Source organism: Helicoverpa armigera, chromosome 8, assembly GCF_030705265.1.
Source record: "Helicoverpa armigera isolate CAAS_96S chromosome 8, ASM3070526v1, whole genome shotgun sequence".
In the NCBI taxonomy this organism is placed as follows: domain Eukaryota; kingdom Metazoa; phylum Arthropoda; class Insecta; order Lepidoptera; family Noctuidae; genus Helicoverpa; species Helicoverpa armigera.
The window spans coordinates 11,379,344-11,397,646 of NC_087127.1; the positions used below are offsets into that span (position 1 = coordinate 11,379,344).

At 34.3% G+C, this 18,303-nt stretch overlaps 1 protein-coding gene across 1 annotated transcript in view; it reads right to left on the reverse strand.

The window, feature by feature from the left end:
• LOC110374913 (5-hydroxytryptamine receptor) overlaps positions 1-8,728 on the reverse strand; it is a 104,383-nt gene extending 95,655 nt beyond the window's left edge. Inside the window, exon 1 of the mRNA XM_064035733.1 lies at positions 8,487-8,728. The gene's annotated coding sequence lies outside the window, so the exon portion shown is untranslated. The remainder of the gene's footprint in view (positions 1-8,486) is intronic.
• Between the last annotated feature and the right edge of the window lie 9,575 nt (positions 8,729-18,303).

Sequence of the window (18,303 nt, forward strand, 5' to 3'; positions counted from 1 at the left end):
CTAGTTATCATAAATTAAAACCTTCAATAGGTACAGAAAGAAGAATAATATTCCTAAAACGGTTGATGTCCAAAGCAGGTTTAGGTTAGGTTAAGTATTATTATTATTTTTTCTCGTGTTCTAATTGAAAGATTTTTCACTAATTTATCATAAAACAACAGAATAATACATTTACAGTTTCACACTCAAAGTTTCAGTTTTAAAAGTACTTTTACATCTCATAACATTAATCACGGTTTAAAGTTAAATGAGGTTTTATTTACATTTGAAATATAATTTATTAATGCTTAAAAGTAACATCACAAATTATACCGCAAAATAAACTATTCGAATCGTGCAAAACCTAATGATGTGAACATTATTTTAGTCAACGCTATTAATGTAACATTTGTAATTAATTTGGAAATGCTAATTAAATCGCTTCGGCCTTGCTAGGTCCCTAAGGCTCGGCTACACCCCGTGGATTTTAATTTTTAATTTTACAGTAACATTTGTATTCATTGGTTAGTATTGTGTTGGCTTCAAAACACTTTAGGAAAGCTTAGTCTGTAAAGATCTTTCAGAAATCACATGTGTTGTTGGTGTCATAAAATATTTCTTGAAATATAAATACTCTGTGCTAATGTTTTTTACTTGTTCATGTAAAAAATATTAGCTAACAGATCAACCAGTATACAATGAAACACTGTGATTACATTCGAAAAAAGACAAGTCTATCAGATATATATTATTTTAGATTAATAATTGCTCAAAGATCTCCAATAAAAATGTCAGCTCCCTACCTCACCTACCTTTTCACTGTTAAAAATACTTTCACCTAAATTAAGTACCATTTTCCTTTACCGTAACGAGGACCAGATACAATATTCAATATGATTAGGTCAAGTCCACGACACGACCTATCTTAGCAAGGACAGAGTCATTACAGGCATCGGACGTGGGGGATTTTTTCTTTATTAGAAGCAATAATAAGCTTCTAAGGTTACATGGTATTATTATTTATTGAACTATTCAACCTTAAAAGAAGGTATATACATTATGATAATATGTAGGCAATGAAATCGTTGATATAGAACTCAAAATTTTGATGTGGTACTGTAATATTATGTATTGGCTCTATCATTGGGATTTTCTTTATTGATTTGAAAAAATACTTATTTTAATGTGCTAGATTGCCAATTTATCCAAGAAAGACGCTAATTTCGGGTGCTAAAAGTATGTCTGTCGACTCACGAATGACCCCACGAGCAGAAGCTTATTCTTTAGAATTGTTCTCATCATCTGACAATCATAAGGAAGTCGATTCATTTATATTTCGACTATTATTTCCTACAAAGAAACTTATCTAATTGTTTCAGAATTTCAAGAAGTTTAATATTGTTATGAAACCAAATATTTCTTTACTTTTCCTTACTTCATTCTTCAATGTCAAGGTATACCAATTTTCTTTAATTACGGCAATTCAAACAACTGAATATTGTATTACATTTTAACTAGTAATAATCTCTTTCTTTTGATTAAAATTGATGGTTTTGATATCAATCTGATTTTCAGTAAAATTATTATGTTTTCCGTTTCGAAAAGCAGTCCCTTATTTGTTTTTTTTTTTTTGTTGCGACTAAGATGTTTGGCAAGCATACGAGTTAAGATATTGTCTATGTTTGTATAATAAGTGTTTTATTTATTGTAATGAATGTGTGTAAATTCAATTCTAACGCCAAGCATAATTCATCATCTGCCTACCCAATGAGGCTGAGTACCAGTGTTGTACAAGGAGTGACTGACTATCTGACCTCTTCAACCCAATACCCCTAGGTAAGACTGGTTGTCAGACTTACTGGCTTCTCACTACCCGTAACGACTGCCAAAGATGTTCAATGATCAATAAATAAGAACAAGTATCTATGGACGAAAATAAGTAGGTATAATTATATATAAATAATCATCTACAATTTATTTCAGAGAACTATTTTCTCAGTTGTCAATCAACAACAGAAGTTAAAATCTTGTTGGAAATTAATTACGCAGTAAGTAAAATCCTCCCCAATAATTATTTAGTGGGTGGTGGTAATTGAACCGAGTTCCAAGGCGAAGTAATTATTATCCTTCCAAATTAGAGAGTAAGGACAATAATGAGCTTCATTGAAGGTTGTCTAAGAGTTTGTTTGGAGTATAGTTAAGCATTTATATTTAGAACGATTGTAATTATTGACTGGCTGTTTTTTGCGGGTTCACTCGCGAGTTTTGAGATTTCATGGATCTGGATAAAAATGCTTACATTAGTTTAAGATATCTACTATAATATATAAAATTATACATATTTATTGCTTGGGATTCTCGGTAGGTACTGTAAATTGCTTGAGATTCTCTATTAGATTTCTTCATTCATTATTATTTGACATTATTATGCTGTAGTAGACTATACTATAAAAAGCCTTTTCGGATACGATATGTAGTAAGACTACATATATAAAACTTCACATGAATAATTCTTTCACACTATTTATCCGAGAACATACAAAGAGCTATGTATGTATTTACGCAGAAAGCCTAATAGTGTATTCAGAAACTGCTAGACTGAAAATCATACATAATTAGTAGTATCAAAGTATCAATATAAGCTTTTTCACTTTAAGTGAAATGATCGTATTTACTTTTAGAAGTTCTAAGCGATATTTTGCTCGACGGAGTATATTATAGGTATATCGAAGGTCGTTCAAGGCCATGTGATGTCATACAGATGTAAAACATATTCTTTTCAGTTTTTGTATTATTATGTCACTTTGTTTATCATATGTGTTTTTGTATAATATTAGGCCATAATATGAAATTGTGCGTATTGCAAAACGTTACTGTCCAAAGTACTTAAATTTTATTGTAACACTATTAATTGTGGAGATAAAATTAATTACAGGAGCAATTAATATTGAATTAACCGGATCATGTGAGAAATATGGCATAATTGTAGATAGTGCGTTTATCACATTGCAAGAAATCAGTTAGACATACGTGAACTACGCTAAGATAAATCTTCAGTTTTTTTTTTTCAAATCAAATCATTTTCATTTAGGCTTTTACAAGCACTTATGAACGTCAAAAATTATAAATAAGTTTGATTCTAGTTGCCCATTCCAAAAGTAGCTTCCTATGGAGAAGAACGGGCAAGAAACTCCATGGTTACCTACTCTTTTTAAAACATAATAGGTGTTACAGTTTGTATGTATTGATACATACAATAATAAAGTAAAAAAAGAGTCAACTTATATCTCATGAACACAGAAATAAAATACATTAGGAGGAGGTTTTTCAGGCATTGCATAATGCTGCACATGTAGTGTGATTTAGTTCCTAGCACCGTTATATTGGCATCTCAATTTAATTCGGACACGAGGTCAGATGGCAGAGGTTCCGTGTTAACCCTTTGACCGCTAGTAATTTGTCGTTATTCACAACTATAGTACGAAGATAAAACACTGGTATCTGTAGCGTGTTTGTGTATAAAGGACTTTTGGTTTTAGGCACTACAGATTTAAAACTTATAAAGAAAGTACCCCATATTACAAAATATGAGTTTGTAATTTGATGAAGCATTTGAATAAGCACAATGATTTTACTCACTATTATTGAAGTACCTAACACATACACTTTCTACCAAAAAAATAACCTATGTACATATCTATCCCGTTTTTTTTTCTTGCCAGAACCAAAATCTGCAACAAGGAACAAAAGTAAGCCTATTCCCAAACCACGGCGCCAATCACGCCATTGTAAAATCTGAGCTGACAGAATTTCATACAGGACCCACGGTAGTATGCACATTACAACGATTTAGCCAGTTTTTTTATGGGATATCATCAAATAACCCGTTCCGCTGAATACAGCGTGAGGGATAGTCAATGACTAAAACCCACCATATTCCTTCTTTATGTACCAGGGCCGGTATTAGACTGAAAACTCTTCTTGAAAATTGTTTTTTTTTTTCGCCTATCGTCGGTGCAACTGTCGGCGGACTGTTTAGTCTGCATTCTGCGAGTATTTTTGAGGCCAAGATACACCGACAACATAAGCATCCATTTTTAATCAAACAATTGTTCAGTTTGAAAGTTGTAAACAGTTGTTAAGGTAACTGACGTTTATATTGTCGGTGTACTTGGGCCTTTCTCGTATATAGACCCATTGGATGTGCATTTTATCATCCCACGCGCGTCAGCCAGGACAAATAAAAAAGGTCACTTTAATCCCTGTACGCTGGTAGAAAGACGATAAGCTGTCTTTGTGGGACGTGGTTTTATTTTTTATTAGATATTTAATGCGAGCGTTTTAGCTTAGTTGATATTAATTGTGGGGATGGAGAACTGTGAAGTGTGAGCAAGGATCTGGTTGTTTCAGTCAACGGTTAAGTTTTTGCAGTGATGATCTGAAGATTGGGAAAGGGAATTTATAATGATGTAGTTTAAATGAATTTTAAAAATATGTTTTTTGATCATTATTAACCATAAACACTGCGAACTACTAAACCGATTTTTAAAAGTAAATCATTGTTGGGAAGTTACACTATCACTGGGATGTAGTTACACTGGGACGTGAAACCACGCAAGACAGCCAGTTTTAAATATTTTTCCGCATTGAAATTATTATCATCAACATTAAGTACATTGTTATTTATCCTCGTACCTAGTCTGTACTAAACCCATATTTTGATATCAAAATCCTATCCAAAACCCACTAAACACGTCTCAGTTAACACATCTAGACTTAAGTCTCACACCAAAACAATCCAATAACACGACACATTACAAAAAAATTACAGTTAAATCAACCTATCTCAAAAACTATAAGAGATACTTTGATCAAACCAAAAATCGTTGAAAGAGTTAATTAGCATGCATCACCTCTATTTTTTTTAGAATTTTATACCCCGTAGTTATAAAAATAGAGGGGGGGGACATACTTTTTACGACTTTGAGAGCTGATATCTCAAAAACCGTTCACTTTAAGAAAAATGTTTTTTAGAAAACTTTATATCATTTTAAAAGACCTTTCCATTGATACCCCACACGGGTATGTACATCGAAAAAAAAAATTTCATCCCTCAGTTACATGTATGGGGGGCCCCACCCCCAATTCTTTTTTTTACTATTTAGTGTCATATTTTTGTAGCGGTTCATACAACACATATTCCCATCAAATTTCATCACTGTAGTACTTATAGTTTCCGAGTAAATCGGCTGTGACAGACGGACAGACGGACAGACGGACAGACGGACATGACGAAACTATAAGGGTTCCGTTTTTGCCATTTTGGCTACGGAACCCTAAAAACAGTTGCCAACCAGAATTCTCCAACAATATTCCCCAACAATGTTCTCCAACAATAAAATGGCGTCTTCATAGAATTACACCTCACATTATAATGTATTTTCACAGTCTGATGTACACGTCTGGCGAATAAAGAATTCTCATGTTTTCTGACACTCTGAGGAAAACTTAGTACAAATATATTTTTATCAGTTCATGTATACTGTTGTTTGTGATGTCGGCAAAACTCTGACGGCTTGTACCTACGGGAAATGTGACAGCTTTTTTTTAATACAACATACAAGCGGGTTTTTTGTTTTATGAATTTGAAGGTAAATATAAATTAGGGCAACTCTGTTTGTGTATGTTTATTATTATCAGGTTAAATATAGATGTTGAATTTTGGTTGAAATATAGACTACGGATAGTTTTCTAAAGCAAAATTAGTGGAACTAAAAGGAACCAAATTGAAATTCGGGATGTGAGTAAAATGGAGCAATATAAAAAGTAGAAAATTACTTATTGCATAGTGCCTATCAGATATAATTTGTCACCACTGAAATACGGAATAAGTTTCTTATAGAAAGCTATAGACTGTTCCTTCTTACATAACACTAGAAGCTTCTCTCGTCTAAAGTAAAGACGCGTAATATAAACAAAACCAAAAAAATATACAACAAAAAATTCGCGTACTTTAGGACCAAGTCCTATCACTTTACTTAGCCCCCAGGTCCCAAACGTTTGAATATGTATAAGCCTTGAGTAAGATTAATAACATTAACAAATTGCCTAGCTAAATTAAAAAGCCAGTCTATTGTAAAATTAACTTTTTCTAGACCTTTCGAGATTTTTGGATACGGAGCACTAATTTAAAATCCATTATAGGACACAGATGTTCTAGATTCTAGGTATTTTGTGAAATAAGATTAGTTTATTTCTAAGGCTAGAAGGATTAATAGCTGGAAAGAATTTGTTCTATTCAATTTATTGGAATGTGAAGTTAAGCTGCACCTATCAAGGTCGATCTGTAGATAGGTTACTAATCTTATGCATACCGAGTAACACATATTTGGTTTATTTTCATACATGTATGTATAGATAATATTATAGTTTTAACTGATCCAAACATAAACTGAAAGCATCACACATTAAGGAAATCTTTTATTATTTGAAGCGACCGTAAGTTGGAATATCAATTTATTTTTTCGTAGATGTTGATAAACGTCAACAGTAGCATATCTGAGTGTAGGTAAAGCAAAGAATATATCTCGTGAAAACCTGGACTTCAGAAGTCCAGTTCCCCAATCATGGGTCCCGACTGTTACTTGAAGATCTATGTCGTTACGGTTAGTCAGAAAACGAGAAGGCTAACAAATATTCTTATTCTTACCAATTTATAGATATTGTGTAGCCTGGGTGACTGGTTTATGGCGGTCAGATAGGCAGTCGCTCCATTTAAAACAATGGGACTGACTTGCATTAGTTACGACTAGAAGCCGACCCCAACATAGTTGAGAAAAGACTACGCAGATGTTATGACACTAATAAGATCGTACCATATTACAATGTCAGAAGCAAGTAAGTCTGACACCAGTCTAACCAAGGGGTATTGGGTTGCCCGGGTAACTGGGATAAGGAGGTCAGATAGGCAGTCGCTTCTTGTAAAGCACTGGTACTCAGCTGAATCCGGTTAGACTGGAAGCCGACCCCAATATAGTTGGGAAAAAGGCTCGGAGGATGATGACCATATTTTGAAAACTACATAACCAACCCTGGTTTGAATGTCCACAAGTGTACTAACATAGTCACAAGTACAAAACTAGCTATTGCCCGCGGCATCGCCCTCGTTTTACTCGACAAACACTCGGGACTTCAGTCAAAGAAATGGTCACTACGTATGCCTTTTGTTTAGCTTACTGAGAAAATGTCAAACACAGAACGACCCTTTTTTATTTTATATGTATGTATGTATGTACTTGTATATAAAGAAATGTAGGAATCAGTGTATACCACCAAGAGGTATCGGGTTGCCTGGGTAACTGGGTTGAGGAGGTCAGATAGGCAGTCGCTTCTTGTAAAGCACTGGTACTCAGCTGAATCCAGTTAGACTGGAAGCCGACCCCATAGGCTCGGAGGATGATGATGTAGGAATCGGTATAGACGTTTAAGAGATTGGAGAATGATACAAAGTGAGTGATTAGACAAAATTGACATGGAAAGTCAAAGACAAAAATTGTTTTAAGTAGTGACAATATTTTGAGTTTCAAGAAATCAAAAATTATTCTTTAAAATTTTGGTTATAAAACTGCATGTACGTAGGATAAGTTTTACGACTATGTTAGAGGAAGATAAAATTGTCATACAAATCGATAGTCTTCTTAGTTTATTGCCAATGTAGGTAGTTTTGCAAAATAATTGATAACTTCTCCTTGTGAATCTCGTAACACTTTTAAAGTATTTCGATGATAAGTATTAAAGCGCCATAGAATTTTCCAAAATCATAAACTAGTCAAAATGAAAATTCACCATTATCATTTTCTGTGTCCAGCGCTTTAAAATAAAACAGTTCAAAACGTCTTTTCTTTTTAAAAACACAGACAAATGTCAAACGAGCCTGTATTTAAAATTCGAATTCCGAACATCAAAGTGGTTGTTACGTATGACGTCGCCAACGTCGTATTGTTTTGTTTTTTATTCACCTTTTTAATCATAGCGCAGGTGACACTCGATATATAATCATTCAGCCTATTATACGGAAAAAGGTGCGTACCTAATTTATTAGCTGTTACAGGGTCACATTCACACATCGTCCCACCCCTTATAAGTGTCACATAACTTACTGAAGATTGCTAGACGTAAGGTTGATAAATAAGGCAATAAAGGGAAAATTAAATTATATCCAAAAAGGTTCCCTTTCTATTTGCCAAAGTTTATTTTAGTATTTTTACGAGGAGTGAAAAAGGTTTGTTTGGTTTCAGTTTTTGGGCCGTGGATGTGTTTTTTCGTACCATGTGAGATTAGATTTTTATTGTAAAAAAATGCGCGGTTTTGTTATTTGAAGAGATTACCGTTGAAATTCTTAAAAGGCTAGATTTTTTTGCTAAAGTTTACGTAATTTAAAATTGTCTGTTTAATTTTTTTGTAACACAAACTACGCAATATACCAAAAAAATAAAAATGCACAATACCTGGCAGTAACACGTTCAAATCCTAATATCTTCAATCATTTTATCATCGGAGCGATGACATTTCTGCTACCCAACATCTGAAATGTACCACATTATACGCGCAAGCACTTTCACTCGGCACACGAAAAATATTTGTAAAAGGAACCCGTTCGGTTGAAGGTACGCGCGTTTTTTTTCTTGAATTTAGAACATCGGTAAGATGAGTTTGGGTAGCGACGTGCGTACGGCCCGACGACAACGATTGTACTGAGGGGGTGGGTTGAGGCGCGCGCAAAACTGTTGAATCCGTCACTGGACCAGCCTCGCGAGTTCTTTTTTTTGAAATTCGGTGCTGCATTCGTATTAACAGCTATTGTTTTTTTTTTTCAAATTATCGTTCTATTCTATGTTTTAAATTAAACCGTTATAATATTTTTGACAATTAGAGAATGAAGCTTTACTACTGTGATTTTAGAGTTGAAAATGCAATGATAATCCTTTCACTGTTTAGGTGAAAGCCACTTCTTATTCGTCGTTATTATTCTTTTCGCAAAAAAATATGTTTTTATTACACTTTTAATACTTTAAAACATTGTGTTATGAATATCGTTGTACCATTTCAACTGATTGAAATAGACTTTATTACTTAGAGCTTAAAGTTGAAATTGCAATGAAAATTTGAATGGTTTTCAGGTGCACTAACCACTTTCAGTCCAGTGAGCCGTTGGCCAGTTTGAAAATATAACGTTAAAAATGTTTTGTAGTTTTTTCAGAGTAGCTTTTAAGAACTGGCATATTATATGGCTGTCGTGTTACCTCTTTTGTTTTGTGTTGTCTATGCATGAAGATTTTAAATGTGGAGTTTCAGATTTGTTAAGTGTGTGTGTGTTTTAAGATTTGTGAAGTTTTTTTTTCGTGTGTTACTATGAAGATTATATTTAGTGTACAAAGTGATGTCTTAAAATTAAACAGGATTTTTTACATGTATTGTGTGTAGGATTTGTTTTTTTTTGTATACCTACGTGATATTCTACTTTGATGATATGAACGTTCTTATTTTACCGACAGTTAACCGACAACAGTTTGAGCACATTTCAAATTTGAGTCGGCCGATATTTTTTAGGCTCATAAAATAGAATGAAGATAAACGGAAATACGAACATTACAAAGATCAGGTATTCAGTTGGAATCAGAACGACTGAAAACTTTTATTAGTATCCTAAACAAAAAGCCTAAAATTTGAAACTGTCCCATTTTCAAAATCCTGAAAACAGCAAGAACCCGTAAAATTATTCAAAAAAATATCCCATCTATAACTCTGTCTACCCCATGCAATAAAACTGGGATTGATAGGAACGTGTCTCGGAGATCAGAGGCCGCCTAACTCCGACAGATAAGTAGTCAAATCAAATGTTAGCACGAACTAAAATTGCAGCTGAACTCAATACTGGGGACCAACTTCACTGATAGTATAAACGATCGTTTTTGACCGACTTAGAGAAAAGGAGGTTCGCCGTTTGATCTGCTTTTATGTACTTAAGTTTGTGTGGTTTGGCTGAAGTGATGTTGATGCGGTTTTCAGTGTAGTATTTCTTGAATTTAGGAGAAGGTTTTAGGTTTATAGAGCGACTAAAAAAAGCTAAAAATGAACCAATTTTGTTAAAAAAAATCGTCTTAAAAAACCACGACTTGAAAAGCAGAAATAGAGTCGGTGGCGAAATAAACACAAAGGCTTCGACTCAACACCAATTTCCAGACCCGTGCACCCAAGGGTTTATTTTGAAGTCGGTTTAATTATTTTTATAAACCATTTTTTCTTAAAACAGCCATTTAGAAAATCGAACATGAAAATTCATAGTAACCAATTGTTTAAATAAAACAGACGTTTACCTTGTTAGTGTAATTGGACCTAAGCCTGTATAAACTGTTACCGTTTAGTTAAGCGGCTAGCTGTATGAATTTTGTTGTTGCGGATTTTATTTAAATGGTTTTCATGGTGGAAATTTATACGTCATTTTAGATAGTTTCTGATATTTGACGGTAACAGTTTTGTAGGTATTGGCTTTGCGAGGTCTTATTATCGCAAAGCACGCCTGTTGTGCTCAAGGTGTAAGGTTCGATTCCCGGTTCGGATCAAGTCTTGGGAGTGTTGGTAAGTAATTTTCAAGAAGCAGCCTGGAGTTTGAAAGGAGGTGGTGGTACGCCCATTGAAGTACCCAAAAATGCTGGTCCTGCAATAGATCACTCTCCGTTCCTTTCGGATTACCTTGGGAATAGTGAGTGCTAATGTGCCTGTGCAAATGCGTGTGCACTACAATTATGTTTTTGCTCAGGACAACATTGGAACATAATATCCAATCTCTGACTGATCCACATTATGGATGATTTGAAGTAGTTCAAGAAATATTCCTTCCATTATGTTTTACAACAATCTTATGATGACACATTTCATATCTATTTCATTTTGCGGTTTATGTCTGACCGCAGAACTAGCTCTCACAGTATAAAGTACGAACAAACAATTATAACAATGATCTATCTAATTACATTGTAACATGCAATAGGTACGATATTGATACAAAGACATTCGTTAACGATAAGAATATTTTGATATAAGTAATTTATTTATTTGACGTGATGCTCGTGATGAAGATCAACAACTAAAAAAAAATAGAATGAATTATGATGTCAAGAGTTAATCATCAATTTTTAATGAATCCATAAGAATTTGGATTTCATGAAATTAATATTGAAACTTATAATACGATCACGATCTTCAATAGCTGCGATAATAATCCAAACTAACAAATCGCCATTATTGTACAACTACGAGGCACTAATTTCTATTCAAGGTCAACCACAATTTTATTCAAGGTCATCCGTGAGATATTACATCACGCTCCGTCCCCGTCGCCGAAAGTGAATGAATGACCTGTCAAAAAGATTTTGATTGAGCGTCCATTGTTTAGTACCTAGAGGATGAGGTAGCGACTGTGAAATAATAGGATTTTTCCCTTTTCGTGGTTTTATTTTGGCCGTTTCTGGTCTGGGAGTAAGTGTGCAGATATTTTTGTTGCAGAGTGTAATTATGGGTTGTTTTTGTAAATGGGTGTTATCTATTGATACAAGGAAAAGATTAAAGACATGATGATACAAGGTAGGCTAAGAATGACTAAGAAGTTATAACTTAATTGATAGCAGCTTCTATACATAATTAAGATTGAGGTTGTCAGACAGAATTAGTGGTTAGATTTCGAGTAGGATGTGTGTCACTTTAACATGTAAAATATTGGTACTGGTCCTATTAGACTGGTAGCCGATTATAACATAAATAATTAGTTGGGAAAAGGCCAGAATTATCATATGTGCATGATATATGGTAAACTTTACTTTTAGTTACGGAATAAAAGATAAATGATCTTATGAATTGTTAAGTACTTTCTCCTATCTAATGACGCAGAAAACATTCAAGGTACACCTTATTCATTATCAATATATTTTTCAACCCTTAAATAAAGTGACTGACACTTTAACCCTCTCAACGGCAACAAGTGCTAATTACTAATTAGTTGAAGTCTTAATTAATGAAGCTAGTCTTAAAAGTGCTCTAAGTGAAATTAGGGCTCAAACGTAGACCCTTTTGAAAACTGGTCTTGAATTACTTTTGAGAAGTTATTTTTTGAAATGTCCATCACTCATCAATTTGACTATGAATTAATGATAATGTAATATTCTGAGTTATTAAGTTATTATATTTCAATTTTAAGGGCATTGGCAAGGCAAAGGTTAGTGGTTATGTAAAAGGGCAATGATAGTAACATGATCTTATCGAGTGAGCGCAGGTTTAATCACCTAACAAGCTTTAGTGTCAGAATTTATTGAGACTTCGTTGTTCAAATAAAAATAAAGAAAATATGTACTTAGAATTGCGATTTTACAGTCGAAGACGAATCAAGATTATTAATTTGTAATTAAAACTCAAATATCAATTTTAATTTTTCAGTGGGTGCATATTCAAATCGATATTTCGAAAATCAAAAATAATATCGTAATTGAAAAGAAAATTCTAACATTAATAGCAGAAAACAAACATATTTTCTTACTTGAACTTGGGAAATCGATATGATTGCCGTTATTAGATATTTGTAGCTAGAAGGTTGCACTCGTATTAAGTTGGGATTGACTATTGTGTATTAATATGTCCTTATAACATATTATATTATGCTCGGCTTTCAGTATATTTAATGACCCAAAAAATAAAAATAAATAAACAAGTAGCTATGAAAAAATTAGAACAAATAATAAACATTCAATTATTGTGTCATGCCTGCCTAAAAAGGTCCCACATATAAAGTCCCACAGGATGCATCTGAGTACCGTTTACATGGAACGACTGTCTACTTGATCTACTCAACCCAGTTAAACGGGCAACCAGATACTTTTTGGTAAGAATGGATGTCAGATGCTCTAGCTTATTATTACCCGTTGCTATTCTGATTAACCATAATTACTGCCAAAGACTATTCATTTCATGTGCCTTCCGAAACACGGAGGAACACGTCATGAAAAGATGGTCACTGTGCCAATCGCTGCTTATGATTGAGCGAGCTCTCATTGTTATTAATTATTATTCCACCAATCCATTACAAAAACATTTCTGTAAACAAATCGTGCGAAACAAAAGCATTTGTTCCGATAACAATTAAAATGCTGGATAGATTTTTTCCAGCGACACAATAGAACCTTGTTCTAAGAAAAACAATTAAATGAAATCTTTCATTCTGATCGTTTGTATTGTATTGTATCTAAGCTATTGATTCTGTTTGGATAAAACCGATGGATTTTACTGTTTTTGAACGTACTGTTTGGATTAATTACTTTGTATCAATCAAAATGGGATATTATAAATTGCATATCAAATAAATAATCGCCTATCAATTAATACTCATCATTTATATTCTTTTTTACATCAAATAACTTAGTTCACTACAAATAAACTAAATGTTTAACAACACTCAAACTGCAGATAATTCGAAATTATACATCAATATGACATTGCTTTTTTTATTATAATGCAATACACTTAAATTTATTCTTGTACAAAAATACTACATACATAGCATTAATACTGACTGCACAGCAAATTTTCCATATTTCATAGCAAAATAACTATCCCAGTCGCATATTAACCAGTAAGTACAACAAAACCTGTTCATCATATTTGTCTTAATTTTCAAGAAGCCATGCTCGACAAATTAAATGATTATTATAACAAAAAAATCCTGTCACATTGCATTATTTCTAAAAACAGAACAAATTAACTGAAAAAGGTTCGCGGCTTCGCGCGCTTTTTCGTCACTGGAGTGCAGAGTGGCGCGAGTGAGTAAGATAGATTTCAATTAAAAAATATTGTATTAAAAATTGAAGCTAGTAACGAAAACAAATCGCTGCAAAACCGACTCCACGTAGTCTTGTCTGCCCTACCCCTAGAGTGCAATTCAAAACCGCGTAGGCGCGGAGGGGCGAGGCGGCCTGCGAGCTGAAGAGCAGGTAATTTTAACGCTCGCCAACGCGGTTGAGGCTGGCCGGCTCGGCCGGCCAGTAAGCCGAAGCTGCGGTGGTGAGCGTGAAAATCATCTGCGACGATAAGCTCGCATTTGACCGCCGGAGCCACGAAGCGCCGGAGCCGTGACAGAAGTGATGCTTGCTGCATGTTGCATGCTTACTTCCATGTTGCATGCCTGGTTACATGCTGCATGCCTGCTTTCATGCTTCAGGCTTGTTTGCATGCTTCTTACAGGAAAATAAAAATTCCAAAACTATGCCAAAAGATGATTCTGACTATAAACATTCTGAAATATGATATTATAGTAGTAGCCTTTTAATGACTACTTATATGAAATGTATGCCAAAAGGAAATACTGACAATGACTGACAATGCACCAGCCCTATTTTTTTAAAGAACTATAGTATGTATATGCAAGCATATCATCGGACTTGCGATCCGACTCAAGTACGTGGCGCCAGCTGCAGAAGCTAAAAATGTTGCCTATTATTATTAGGGCAAAAAAGGAAACGTGTACGCCCCGCGAAACTTATCCATAGTTAGTTAAAGACATCTTATTATATCTATCAAAAACACAGTGTCTGTTGGCACATTCTTATGCAAAATTACTTCAATGTTTATTAAGTTACTTATAATTTGTTATAAATATTTACAGTATACCTCATAAAAATGAATGACGCCTATTGGAACAAGTTGTTTCAACTATAAAGACATTTCTTTGTCTCAAACAGGACACAATCAAAACAAACAATAACAAAACAAAGAAAAGATACGTCTATTCCACTACTTCACTTGTGTATATATAAATATACAACAAAAGAGGGTACGTGTGTATGTATGTCCAAAAGCGAAAATTACGTTTTGTTTGTTACGCGGAAGTGTGTGAAAATATTTGGGTCAAGTAGTGCGGGTGCTGTGGATTGGCCACTATAGGGTTTAATATAGTGAGAGAGAAGGATGTACAAAACATTTTTAGTAACTGGCTTTTGTAAGTGGTGTCACCCGCGTCCTGTGAGATTTACTTCGTAAAAACGGGTAAAAAATAGGCTGTAGCTGCCATCGAAATACTGAAAGATTTTTGTCTTAATTTCACCGTCCTTCGACGTTCCCATCAAACTGCAAAGGTAAAGCTTAAATTATATCGTAAAGTAGCCTCATCATATTTTAAATGATTTAATATTTTTGTTATGAAAACAAAAACGTTTATAACTAACGATATCTCAATTTTAATTTGAAAGGTAAAAACAATCGTACAAACCAACCCTAAAAATAAAACACACTGGCCAATTCTCTCCAACCCGACTATAAGCAAACGTTTACAAATTCAGAGGCTCGGAATATTTGCTGTCACCTTCACTCGTTTGATAACACGCAAATACCGCCCTATGCCTGGATTAACTGGACAATGGTGTGAACTGATGCCGACAACAGATTACTGGGTTTTGTATGTTAATCCTACTTATTTTCACTGTTAGAATATAAAATGTAACTTGCAATGAGTACCTTTTGTAATGACATCAAGTTTATCTTGAGTAATTTTATAAGGTTGGGTAGAGTTCAAACTATTATATAACATAAGAAGCTAATGTGTGAATGTTTGTTACTGTTACAGAATTTAGATAGAAATAAAATACGGTTCATTGCGTGAAAAAATGACGTATAAATAGCAATAAACCAATGAGAACATGAAGAAGGAAAATTCTCTCGCAACATGCAATACGGTTTCGCTCAGCATAATGCTGTGACCCTATGCGAGACAAAGTCCAAGCGCAGATTTTAACGATAACTGATGCTATCATGATACTCAGCTACATCCGGTTAGACTGGAAGCCGACCCCAATATAGTTGGGAAAAAGGCTCGGAGGATGATGATGATGCTATCCTGGTGATATTAAGCGGTCATACAAAATTAAATGTGTATAATGCAAATGAATATGTTTCAAAAGACTACCCAGCCAGAATCGGACCTAGGACCCTGTAAACAGTATTCGCACTTTGCGACTACTAGACCAAAGGGGCAGGTCCTAGGTTCCGTTTATATGGGTAGGTACTAAGAATCTACATCTCCAGGAACCAAAAATGATTAATAACCAACCAACTACAACTACAGCATAACTTCAAAAATAATTCCAACCCACATCTATTAGTCGAAAGCTTCAGTAAGTTTCACTGAAATATGTTCTACAATTTCAATTAAACCCTCTTCGTTAACCGGTAGTTATTTCAAACAGTTAATCTGACTGGAAGTTTGACTTCTCACTCCTAAATTACTCATTCGTTATGCGTGGGCGACTATAATTCACACGTATCGCGCCGTCCAAGTTTTTAATGGGTTATTTTATAAAATACATGCTGTTTTCTCGCGGTTTTGCCTGGAATAATTCTCGCCTTGAACGAGCTCAAGGTCTCATAATGTCGTTAGTCTCACCAGATTTTTTTAGCTGCTGTGAAAACGTATCAAATATTGTTTGTATTGTACTTTCAATATCTATCAAGGTTTATTTTATATACATACAGTTAGTTGGAGATACGCATACTTATTTATAAAATCATAAAAAATATTTAGGAGAAATAATACTAAAAGCGATGTCCACCCATCGTTAAAAACTAGAACAAAATCAAATTCTCCATAACAATACCATGGTCATGGTCATCCACATAGCAAAATTACAGTGGTGACAATTGATATTTAGTTTACCCACTCACTAAGCAATTTATTTGGTTCCAACCAAATTGTTTAGACATTCGGCCCACCCACTACTTGGGCCATTCATAAAGCTATACACTAAACGTTGAAGCGAGGAATCTGCATATACCTAAAGCATTTCACGCCTCCCGATCAAAAGCCGAACATCGGGCCATGGAGTAATTATAACCAGTTATTACCAGCTATTACTGGTTAGTGCCGGACAAAGGCGGCTCCTGGCTTTGGTGCGTGCGTATGTCATATAGAGTGGGGTAAGTTATGAGTGGCATACTAAAAGGGGATGTGTGGGATAGTGGTATTTATTTTTTATGTGGACCTTTTCGGTCTATATAGTTGTGGGTCACGTTAGGGTGTTCTGTATTTAAAAGCAGTAGTATTAGGTTATACATCATATTAACAAGCTTTCATAGCAAGATCAAGAATCATGTTTTACCAATTAATGGTACCTATGACGTAAGCATGTGCACAAGTAAAACCTTTTAACCTCACCATCTCACTCATACTTCATTATTTTCATTATCGTTATCAGCCTTTTCATAGTCCTACTGCTGGGCTGCAGCCTCCTCTTACACGGAGAGGGATTGAGCGTTAATCCCCACGCTTGCTCAATGCAGGATGGTGATCTCATACTTTATAATCCAGGCTTCTGCAAGATGGTTTTCTTCACCTTTAATCAGTTATTGGTTCCCAAGATATCCTTATAAGTACAACAAACCTAGAAAAGTTGCATTATTTTTGCCTATGTATGTGGATACATACATACTCATACTTCAGTCCGAGCTTGGTTCTTTATTATGTAAGTTTAAAAAATAGGTATCTATTGCCTCCACACATACATTTGCATTTCAAATTAAGTGCTCAACGTATGTTCAGCAGATTAGTTCCCAATTATGCCCAAACAGGAATGTTCAGCAAATGAATCGTAACTAGTTCGACAGAAAAGTAGTTCGGTGAATGTTTTTTGTTCTCAATTACCATCACAATTTCCACTTTATTACGGACAACTAAAACAGTGGTTTCATTGGTTTTTGACACTTTTGTTTGTGGGGCAAGTAAAATTTTAATAATGTTTTTGTCTTTTGTTTTAAATTAGAGAATTTTTCTGCTGACTACAATTTTATCGTTTAGTGTTTGTACAGTCAACTTCAGGTCAGTTATAACAATAACAATAACTGACCTGAAGTGTACTGACTGTACTGTTTTATAGGAAAATCGTACTTATTACTATTGAGTTAAGGTGACAGTTACCACTGATGTGTAGTCTACCGTACGTATGACTAAACTTTTGCTCTGTGTCTAAGTAACTTGTAAAGGAAAATATCTTGAGTAATCCAGAGTTTTTGGACCTTGGAAACCTTTCCTAAAATATAACAACTTATGTACTTTCAAAGCAAATTTTGGAAACTAATACCCGAGAATGTGAAAAAAATATCTAGAGGAAACCTGGTGATTAATGCTCATTCCTTCTCTGTATGAGAAGAGGCCTGTGCCCTGTAGTGGGACATTAAAAAGGCTGATGTTAACGATAAACCATAAAGTTTAATTCACAAATTGAACCAATCCTC